The sequence below is a fragment of the Suricata suricatta genome, chromosome 8, assembly GCF_006229205.1.
Source record: "Suricata suricatta isolate VVHF042 chromosome 8, meerkat_22Aug2017_6uvM2_HiC, whole genome shotgun sequence".
NCBI lineage: Eukaryota > Metazoa > Chordata > Mammalia > Carnivora > Herpestidae > Suricata > Suricata suricatta.
Window position 1 is genome coordinate 11,559,184 of NC_043707.1, and position 11,273 is coordinate 11,570,456.

Below are 11,273 nucleotides of genomic sequence, written 5' to 3' on the forward strand. Positions count from 1 at the left end.
ATACTACACCGGCATACCTCCTTGGGTCTTAGTCGTCCTTTCTCCTTATTCTTCTAACGCAGCAAACTCCTTCCTGAGTAGTGGTTTTCTTTAACTGGAATGTTCTTGTCTTCCTTCCCCTTGTTAAACTTCTAACCTCTTTGGTAGAAGTTTAAGTATCATTTTCTCAGGGAAATGTCCTAAGTGCTCACAGGCACCTGCGCTTCTTCTTTCCCGCACTTGGCACACTTGCAATTATTTGTTTAATGTCTGTCTCCCCGGATAGACTATAAATGTTGTTTCTACAGAGACAGAGTCTGTCTTCAGTATTATTTTGTCCCAAGTAGCAAGTGGGTGGACTCTGAAAACAGTTATGGAATGAATGGATGGATGGATAATGAATTTACATGCTGGCGCAACATGCAGGTTTTATTTCCAAACATTTCCATTGTTTTCAATCTGGTTTCAGGGAGTATCACAGGTTGGGGCATCTGGGCGGCTCAGTCGGTTAAGCGTCCGACTTCAGCTCAGGGCATGATCTCGTGGTTTGTGGGTTCAAGCCCCGCATCGGGCTCTGTGCTGACAGCTTGGGGCCTGGAGCCTGCTTCCGATTCTGTGACTCCCCTCCTCTCTCTCTCTGCCCCTCCCCTGCTTGTGCTCTGTCTCTGTCTGTCTGAAAATAAATAAACTTAAAAAAAAATGAGTATCGCATGTTAAAGATGCTCTGCGGGCCAAGCAAGCAATGTTACATCCCAAGTCTCGATAGCCCAGTGTCTGGGACGCAGTGAGAGTTCAATGAATGATTATTGAATGCATTCATTCAACAAATACTTTCTGAGAGTCCACTATATGCTAGGAATCAGGGATACAAGGATTAAAAGAGTTTCCGCATTTGTGGATCTGACAGTCCATTGGAATGGAGAGATAACAAATAGCTATATACTATGAGTTAGTTGTGAGTACCATTAGGAAAATAGAGCAGGATAAGAGACTGGAGAGTAAATTATGAATGAATCCATCCCTCAGGCTGTAAATTTGAAATCTCTGTTCCAAAACATTGAAAATATTTGTTCACTGATAATTAGCCGGAAGCCGAAGAAAATTAAGCAAGACCAACCACAACCATGGACAGTTGATCATTGATTTTCAAGACCTTCAGGAAGCCATCCTCATTGATTTTTCTATTACTCAAAGGACCTTTCTTTGCTGTTGGAGTAGTACTGGCAATTCACAGACCTGTCATCCTCCAAATATCATGGGATCGGGGTTGGACGTGAAGTCTTGGAAAATCTGAAGCAGGTGTATTAAGATTGACGTAGTCATATGAAAAAGAATTTTTTAACACTTGTTTTAAGCTACTTTTTACTTCTGTTTCAGAGTCTTCCTTCCCTAAAGTAAAATTTTAGATGATACCAATTATTTTAGGTGACACTGTAAAAGGGTAAAATAGAATAAAAAGGTAAATTCTACTTTTCATTTGTTTCAGATTTATTTCTATTTCATGGAATAATTCAGTCTTCTCTAAAACTTTGTGCTCAAAAGAATAATGAACAAGAACATTAATATGCAAGATTTAAAAAGGAAAAGATGTGCAAATGGTCAATAAACACACACACAAAAAAACATTGTGAGGGATCAAAATTGCCAAAATCAAAAAAGATGCCATTCTTGGTATCAAATCAACAGGGGTTTTTTTTTGTTTTTAATAATAATATCTACTGTTGGGGCACCTGGGTGGCTCAGTCAGTTAAGCATCTGACTTTGGCTCAGGTCATGATCTCACGGTTCGTGGGTTCAACCCCCGCTTCGGGCTCTGTGCTGACAGCTAGCTCAGAGCCTGGAGCTTACTTCGGATTCTGTGTCTCCTTGTCTCTCTGGCCCTCCCCTGTTCATGCTGTCTTTCTCTTTCAAAAGTAAATGAAACATTAAATAAATAATATCTACTGTTCAAGTAGAAGAAAATAAATTATTAAATCTTTTATAAGTTTCAGTTATATTGAACTGAATGTAATTTGGCATTCAATAGCAACAAAAAACTTAGAATATACATATCTTTTGGGGCGCCTGGGTGGCTCAGCTGGGTAAGCATCCAACTTCGGCTCAGGTCATGATCTTGGGGTTTGTGGGTTCGAGCCCTATGTCAGGCTCTGTGCTGACAGCTAGGAGCCTGGAGCCTGCTTCTGATTCTGTGTCTCCCTCTCTCTCTGCCCATCCCCTGCTCAAGCTCTGACTCTCCCTCTCAAAAGTAAATAAACATTAAAAAATTTTTTTGAAAAGAATATACATAGCTTTTGTTCCCCAAATTCTACTACCAGACATGTAAGGCATAATTAATTCAAAGACATAACTGTAAGATGGCAACAGCAGCATTGTATATAATGGTAAAAAATTTAAAACAACCTATATATTCAACAATATAAGAGGTTGATTAAATTAGGGTAAACTTGGTTGATGCACACCTTTAAAAATAGTGATGTAGTGTAATACCCAAGATTTCTTTATCGTCCCCCAAAACCAGAAACCGCCAGGGAGACCGAGTCACGCTTGCAAAAGCAAAGGGCTTTATTACGAGTTTAGGCTTGCTGGGGCCTAAACTCCGGCTCACAGACTTTACCGGTGTGGTGGATCCGTGCTGAGAGCCCCGAACAAAGGTGGGGTAGGGGCTTTTATGAGTTTGGGAAGGGGGAGTTACAGGAAATTGTGACATAGGTACAGTGATCCTATTATTATTACACAATATTTTATCCAATTACATTTAGAGTGTTAACCAATCACAGAGTAGACCCAGGACCCAGGACCTATAGCTTCTATTTCTAGGCCTGCCCTTAGGAATGTTAAGGGTATTACAAGGGTGGTTCCTCTTGCCTTGGGCAATGTGTGCCCTTCTATTGTCTCAAACCTGCATCCTTACAGTAGAAACCTACCCATCGGCATGGGATGATAGTATGCTGTTAATTCAAGAAGGAAAGCAAGAAGATGGCAAAGAGAAGAAGCTTCTAAAGTATGAGCTTTACTTTTTTTTTTTAAGTTGATTTATTTATTTCGAAAGAGAGAGAGAGAGAGAGAGAGCCAGGGGGAAGGGGAGTGCTGACTACATGAAGCCTGCTTGGGATTTTCTCCCTCTCTGGCCCTGCCCTGCTTGTTCTCTCTCTCTCTCTCTCTCGCTCGCTCGCTCTCTCTCGCTCTCTCTCAAAATAAATAAATAAACTCTACAACAAACAAAAGGATATAAGGCAAGATGGAAGAGCAACATCGGGCAAGGTACGGGGCAAGGATGCAGGGCTTCAGGGCTCTCTGAGGACCCCATTCTCTACAAATCTCCACCAGCCCAGAACCTCTCTGAACCCATCTTTTTTTTTTTTTTTTAATTGTTTATGAAGGCTTCATTACACAGGTATGCTTGATTACATCACTGGTTACTGGGGATTGAACTCAGACTCCTGCCCAAATCCCTTCCCTGGAGGCCGGGGGTTGGGGGCGGAGCCTAAAGAGCCCACCCTCTAATCACCTGGTTGGCGCGCTGGCAAATAGCCTCCCCACTCCCCCCTCCCCCGCCGGTGCGCCCGCCCGCCCCGCCTCCTTAAAGGCTTTCCAAAAGTCACTTGATTCACACAGACTCAGGTGTAGTTGGAAGGGGCTTGGTGTGAATACGAAGACGCTCCTTTTAGCTTCAAGGCTCTCAGCTATTTCAGGAACTGAGTACAAAAAAATCAAATACTTTACCTAAAAAAAAAAATGCTCTCTGATTGCTCAGGAAATTCCCAGGGTTTTAGGAGCTCTCAGCCAGAAACAGAGTGAAGATCAAATATATATTTCTTATTAGAAATCACGCTATCCCATGTTGGCACCCTACCTCTAGTGCTTCTGTAGCAGAGTACCTCTAAGGAGACCCTGCCCCACGACAGCTTGCCAGCCAGGGCCACCAGCCAGCAGGGCTTTCTAGCCACTGACTTTGCCATTCAGTAAGCCAGGGCTGTGTCCTCCCAACAAGGCCGGGATCTCAGCCCTGGGAGTGGGGAGGGTTCTTCTTTGGGTGTTTAAGCTCAGCCCGAGGGGCAGGGCTGTCCCTTACACCAGCTGTTTGTAAACTCTGTAGAGTTCTCTTATTACCCAACCCCTCATTATTCCAATTCCCCATTATCAATTCTGTACAGAGTCGATCCTTGTTTTTTGTGGAATCTGGATTTGGAAACTCACCTGCTTGGTGAAGTTGACTTAGAACCCCCAGATCTACACTCCTGACGCTTTGGCAGTTATGAGAAGTGTCCTGTGCACCCACAGAGCAGCAACACACGTGAGCCAACTGGCTTTCGTGTTCCCAGCTGCCGCTGAAGCAGGCGACACTGTGCCCTCATGTCGCAGCTGTCAGACTGTAAAGGAGTGTCCCTCTCACAATCTATTTAGTGCCACGTTTTCCACATTTTTGTGCTGTGAGTGAATTCGCTATTTAAAGTGGTCCTTAAGCATGATGCTAAAGGGCCGTCTAGCATTCCTAAGCGCAAGGTTCTCCAGTGCCCTCAACAGAAAACACCTGTTCAGACATGACTTCTAATGTCGTTGACTGAGATCAATGCTAGTGAATCCACAGTACATATTCAATAGGGTGTCCTTCAAAAGAAACACAAAACAAGTTCATGGATTCATCACTTGATGAAAATGCTGTGTGTGACCAGAGGCTCAAGGGAACCGACCCCTAGAAAAGTAATTGTTCAACATTTGCTAGTTTCAGGTTCATAGCAACTTTATGAAATATAACTACTCTGAAAAATAAGAATCGACTATATTATCCATTCCCTTTTCTAATTACAATGTGATTTCTCTCTCTGATTGGATCAGATGGATAGAGTACTAAACTCATCCCTAGATCGGTATTCTATTCTAATTAGTTATTTCTTCCACATATGAGTAGAGTCATACATTTCCTACAGTAATTGGAGTTTCAGAGGTTCAAAAGAAGCATAATTGGAGAAGAAAAGTCTCCATAACGAATTCACCTTTTATGTGGAAATGTTTAATTCATTTGCATTTTGAATATGCACTATCTTTAAAGCTCCCTCTGATGTTGGGTTTTCCATGGTTTCAGGTTTTTAAATTTCATCTCTTTTTAATGCATTTTAGGAGGACTTGCAGAAGTATTTCTTTTCCCCAAAACTTAACAATGGAAAATTAATGAAATAAATTTAATTGCTCTATTATCCCACACCAATTGTGGGCAGAAGAGTTACTTAAAATAAAGCCGATGAAAACAGTTTCTGAGCCAGAGGAACACTCTACTTCAAATATTTCTTTCAATTGGAACCATCTTAAAATACCAAATTGTAGGGCACCTGGGTGGCTCAGTCGGTTAATCGTCTGACTCTTGATTTTGGCTCTGGTCATGATCTTGTGGTTCATGAGATTGAGCCCTGCATCAAGCCCCCTGAGCTGTTAATATGGAGCCTGCTTGGGATTCCCTCTCTCCCTCTCTCTCTGCCCCTCCCCTGCTCATGTTTTCTCTTTCTCAAAAATAAATAAACATTAAAAAAAATGGTTCAAAATACCAAGTGGCAAGTGGAATCTATAAAGTCCACCGTACCTGCTAAGAAATCCATTGCCGTGTTTTAGAATTCTAAAACTGGATAGAAGGATGAGGAAGTATTCGGAATTTCTAAACAAAAGCAAAGAGCAGATACAGTTTTAGCCTTGGTGTTTCTGTTTCACCTCTGGCCAACATCAAAATGTTCTAAAACCCATGATATTGATCCAAGCACCTTTCACATAATTTGTGCCAATGTCAAAGGTATAAGAGTTGCCTAGGTGATAGAGACACAATTTTTAAAAATATCTATTTTGGGGAGAGCAAAAGCAGGAGAGGGGCAGAGAGAGAGGGACAGAGGATCTGGAGCAGGCAGCCCGAAGTGGGGCTGGAACTCATGAACCACGAGATTATGACCTGAGCTGAAGTCGAAGGCTCAACTGACTAAGCCACCCAGGTGCGGTGAGACAGAAGTTGTAGGCATGGTTTTTCCACATTGGAGCTGAAATGCAATGATTTCGTGACAGAATTGCTTAATATGGTTTCTGTTAACAGGAGAAACTGAGGCTGTTGTGGGAAGCCGGCTTCTATCTGTCTTCTTCCTTCTAATCTCCCTTCTGAGCTTTTCCTTCTGGAATGCCTGTTCTTTACTTCCTAGAGCACATTCAGATAGGGATCAAGCAGTGGGTGGTGCTCCTTACTCCTAAAGCCATAATTTCAATCCCATTCACATGCAGAAAAAACCCAACCAAATAAAAATAACAAAAAAAGTCACATGGCAGCCCCCCCCAACTTATCCCCAGGGGGTACATTCCAAGATCCCTCCAGGGGATGCCTGTACCCCCAGACAGTACTGAACATATAGACTATATATGCTATGTTTCCCCCCACACATACCTACCTATAATAAAGTTTAATTTATACATCAGGCACAGGAAGAGACTCAAAACAATAACTAATGATAAACTAGTACGATTATAACTATAAACAAAAGTTATGTGAATGTCATCTCTCAAAATATCTTGTTGCCCTGTACTCACCCTTCTTGTGGTGACCCAAGGTGATGAAATGTCCACACATTGAGATGGGGTGCTGTGACGTCAGGTTAGGTTAACGACTGACCCTCTGATGATTCTCACAAAGTGGATCATTTGCTTCCTGATGGGCATTGAACTCTGGTCTCAGAAAGTGCCCATAAGGAGTAGGGCGGGGTGGGGGGGGCTACTTTAGTAAAATTTACATAAAGCATAGCTCTTTTTAGCCACCTGCAGCCACACTAAGCGAAAACCCTGTGCTTGCTGGGCACACCTCATTTCAAGCCAACACGATCCCTCCCATTTGGATCACCGGCTTGGGAAATTCCAGAGCCTCCTTTAAGAAGGGAAGACTCTGGAATGAAGGGGTGAGTGGGCAAAGAAATGAGGAATGAAGGGGGTTTCCACAGTATCCGCACCAGCCTCCCTTGAGCCTCATTTCAGGTGACAAGAGGAAGACAGCCTCCTGCTCTCTGCCCATACCGGAGACAAGTGATGTCTTACAGGTGATTTTGAGAGGGTTTGAAAAGCTTCAGTGGCCTTTTTTTGAGGGGTAGCCTTAACTGATTGCTTCCTCTGCTTTTTGCAAAACAGACCTGTCAGTCTCGCAGCCTTTTTCAAGCTTGGAAACCTTCAGTTTGTCAGTAAAAATTTCAGGGAAATCTTCAAGAGGAGATAGGAGGATTGAGACACCGTGACCCACTTGGTGGTTCTTCTGAAGCCCCAAGTCATTGAAATAAAAACTTACAATAAGCTTCACTGTAAGCATGCTAATGTATTTTTTAACGTGATCCTTAGTTGTAAATTGAAACTGCCACCCTGGTGTTGCTCACGAAACTCCTTTATTACATTTTAACACAGCACTCTGTTCTCCAGCTACCCCCCACCGTTCAGGGATATTAATGTCACATGGAATGCCTTGCCTCATTATTGCCGGAGGGCTCTGAATCACAGCCTGAACAGATGATGAAGCATCAATGTAATGAATTAATTTATCTTAGAGCATCGCCTCTTGTTTGAAGGCCATACGGGTCCTTTAGCATTTGCCTGAGTAATAGGTTGTCCTTACTAACTGGATTTTTTATTGTTTTTAGGAAGACACAAGTATATAGCAACTCATGGAAAACCGTGTCAGCCTTCTTAGTCTTTATTTCTCTTTCTTTCAACTCCCATTAAGCAAATCTGTTGAGCTGCTTGATAAAGATCACCATAGATTTTAGAGGATATTTTGCCCTGTGGCTTGTCACCAATCCACCTCCCTGGGTTTCTGTGAGGAGTTAAATGAGTTAATGCATTGGGTGCCCTGTAGAAAATGGACACTTGTCGTGGTCCCTCAATGACTGGCAGCACCATCCTTTGGGGGTGGCAGATTTAGCAGAATAAGTTTAAAAAATAGATCGTGCCTCATTAACTTTGGATTTCAGATGAGCAGTGAAATTCTTTTTAGTATATAAGTGTGTCCTAAATATTGCATGAGGCATACTTACACTGAAACCTTATGCATTGTTTGTCTGACGTTTTAAAGTTAAGTGGGCATTCTGTATTTTTAAAAAATTTTTTGTCTTTATTTTTATTTTTGAGAGACAGTGAGAGGGGGAAGGGCAGAGAGAGAGGGAGACAGAATCTGAAGCAGGTTCCAGGCTCTGAGATGTCAGCACAGAGCCCAATGCGGGGCTCGAACCCACGGATTATGAGATCGTGACCTGAGCCCAAGTCGGACGCTTAACCAGCTGAGCCACCCAGGCGCCCCTGGGCATCCTGTATTTTATCTGGCAACTCTAATCCCTCTTCACCCCACTCTCCTACCTCCAGTCTCCAATTTTTCTCTATTTTTCTAACAAAGTTGGTCAAGGGAGCTGTGTGGGAATCATGAGGGAAATTTTCTTTTTTTTCATAATGAAGGCCACACTTTCCTCTAATTTAGGCAGGGATTAGTTTTTCTTTTTTATGTTTATATATTTATTTTGAGAGAGAGAGGGAATGAGAAGGTTGGGGAGGGGTAGAGAGAGAGGGAGAGAGAGAATCCCAAGGAGATTCTGCACTGTCAATGCAGAGTCCAATGTGGGGCTAAATCCCAAGAACTGTGAGATCCTGATATGAGCCAAAATCAAGACTAGGACACTTAACTGACTGAGCCACCCAGGTGCCCCAGGAGTTAGATTTTTTAAAAAGGCATTGCAAATACAAATCTCTGCCAAAAGCATATAGTTTAGTGCCTGACACATAATAGTGCTCAGGGAATAATGATCAATTGGGGTGCCTGGCTCAGTAAGTTAATAGTCTGACTTTGGCTCAGACCATCATCTTGCAGTTCACAGGTTCAAGCCCCGTATCGGGCTCTGTGCTGACAGCTCAGAGCCTGGAACCTGCTTAGGATTCTGTGTCTCCCTCTCTCTCTCTCTCTCTCTGCCCACTTGTGCTCACTCTCTCGCTTTCTCTCTCTCTCTCAGAAATAATAAATGAATAAACTTAAGAAAAGAATACTGATCAATTAAGAGAATGAATGAAAAATTGCTGGAGAAACAGATAGTCCTAATCTACACACATGGAGAAATGGATAGTTGGATTTCAGCTAACATGATCAGTTAGTTGCTCTCCGAAGACATCAGACAAGGGTTACAGAGAAGGAGGGCATGATAAAAGGGAGTTAGAGTAGGCTGAGTACTGGTCCCCCAAAGATGTCCAGGTCTGAATCCTCAGCACCTGTGAATACATTATTTGACATGACAAAAGGGAATTTGCAGATGACCCTTGAGGTAAGGATCTTGATACATGCGGATTTATCCTGGATTATCCAGATGGGCTGACTATAGTCACAAGGGTCCTTCTAAGAGGGAGGGAGGTGGGTCAGAGTCAGGAAAGACCGTGTGACAACAGAATGGGAAGGAGGAGGGAGAGGGGAAGACTGCCTGACTGCTGACTTGAAGCAAATAGAAAGGGTCAAAGAACACAGAAATTGGCAGATTCCTAAGAATTGAAGAGAATGGGTGTATCAGTTGACTAGAGTTGCCAGAGCAAAATACCACAGACTAGGTGGGTTAAAGAATAAAGTTATTTTCTCACAATTCAGCAGACTAGAAGTCTGAGGCCAAGGCTTCAGCTGGGCTGGTTTTCTGGGGGGCCTCCCTCCTTGGCTTGCAGGTAGCCCCCTTCCCACTGTGTCTGCTGTATGTGCACTACCCCGGTGCCTCTTTGTGTGTCCAGATGGCCTCTTGTTATCAGGACACCACTCTGATTGGACTAGGGTCCCATCCTAAAGACCCTATCTCCAAAACAGTCCCATTCTGAGATACTGGGGCTTCGGGCTCCAACATATGAATGTGGGGAGGGACATAATTCATCCCATAACAATGAGATTGACAAGCAGAGGAAGTCTGCAAAGTAACAGGCTAGTCCCCCAGAGTGGAGACTAAGGTGAGAAACAGGTAACAATTTAGCACAACGCAAAGTGATCTGGGGTTGGATGCCAGACTGGATAAAGGACTTCAGGGGGACAATTGGAAATAATTTGAATCAGGTCTGTAGATTAGGTAATAGTATTACGTCAGCGATTGTTTTCTCGTTTTGATCCTTGTACTGTGGTTACGCAAGATGTCAGTATTTCCGGAAGCTCGAGTGACACCGATGTGGGAGCTCTGTATTATTTCTGCAACTTTTTTCTAAGTCTGGAATCATTTCAACATGAAAAGCTAAAAGTTAAAAAACAGTAAAATGAAATAAAATAGGGTAAACAAATAGAAGAGGGGGGTGTGTGTGCCTGGGAGACTGAGTCGTTTAAGCTTCTGACTCTTGATTCTGGCTCAGGTCATGATCCTGTGGTGGTGAGATCCAGCTCCATGGGGGGTCTGTGCTGACAGTGCGGAGTCTGCTTGGGATTCTCTCTTTCTCTCTCTCTCTCTCTTCCCCTCCCCTGCTGGCATGCTCGTCCACTCTCTCTCTCTCTCAAAAAAACATTACAAAAAAAGAAGAAAAGAGGGAATGAGAACGGGCTTGAATATAACAGAGAAAGAAGGGAGAAAAAGGAAGAAAAGCAGAGGACGGAGTTCCGTGAGGTCAGCATGGTATCTGTGGCTGGGTGCTCACTGACGCCCTGCTTCTGGGACACCGCCTGGGATTTCGGTATGTTTTGTGAGGCAATATTCAGGGAGTCCACACACTGAAGTGAAGGCAATAGGTCCCTCCAGCCTCACTTCTCAACCACGAAAGGCCTCACATTTTAACTTGTGGATTTGTCTCCTAAGTGCATTGTGTATTATGGGGGTTGGAAGGGTGAATTCCGTGCACCACCCTCTTGGTAACTGAATGTTGGTACCTCCCCCATTTTTTTGAGCTATACTTCACATACCATATAATTCCCCATTTTAACGTGTATTCAGTGGTTTTCTGTACAACCATCTCCCCTTACAGAACGCTTTGGGCAGCCCCCAAAGAACCACACACCCAGTCACTTCGCATCCTCTCCAACGCCCAGCCTCTCACAACCGCTAGTCAACTTTCCGTCGCTATGCATTAGCCCATTCCGGACGTCTCATGGAAATGGACCACGCATTCTGTGGCCCGGCCTCGTTTCAAAGGCTCGGCTCCACCACGGTTAGTGGCCACGGGATTGGACAGCGCGGACTGGCGTGCGCGGCCCGCCCAGTGGTTCTGGAGCATCTGGGAAGACAGGTGCAGGTGGCGGAGGCGGCGCGGAGGGCGGGGCCAGCGGGCGGGCGTGGCCCAGGGGGCCGGCGCCGCGGTCACCG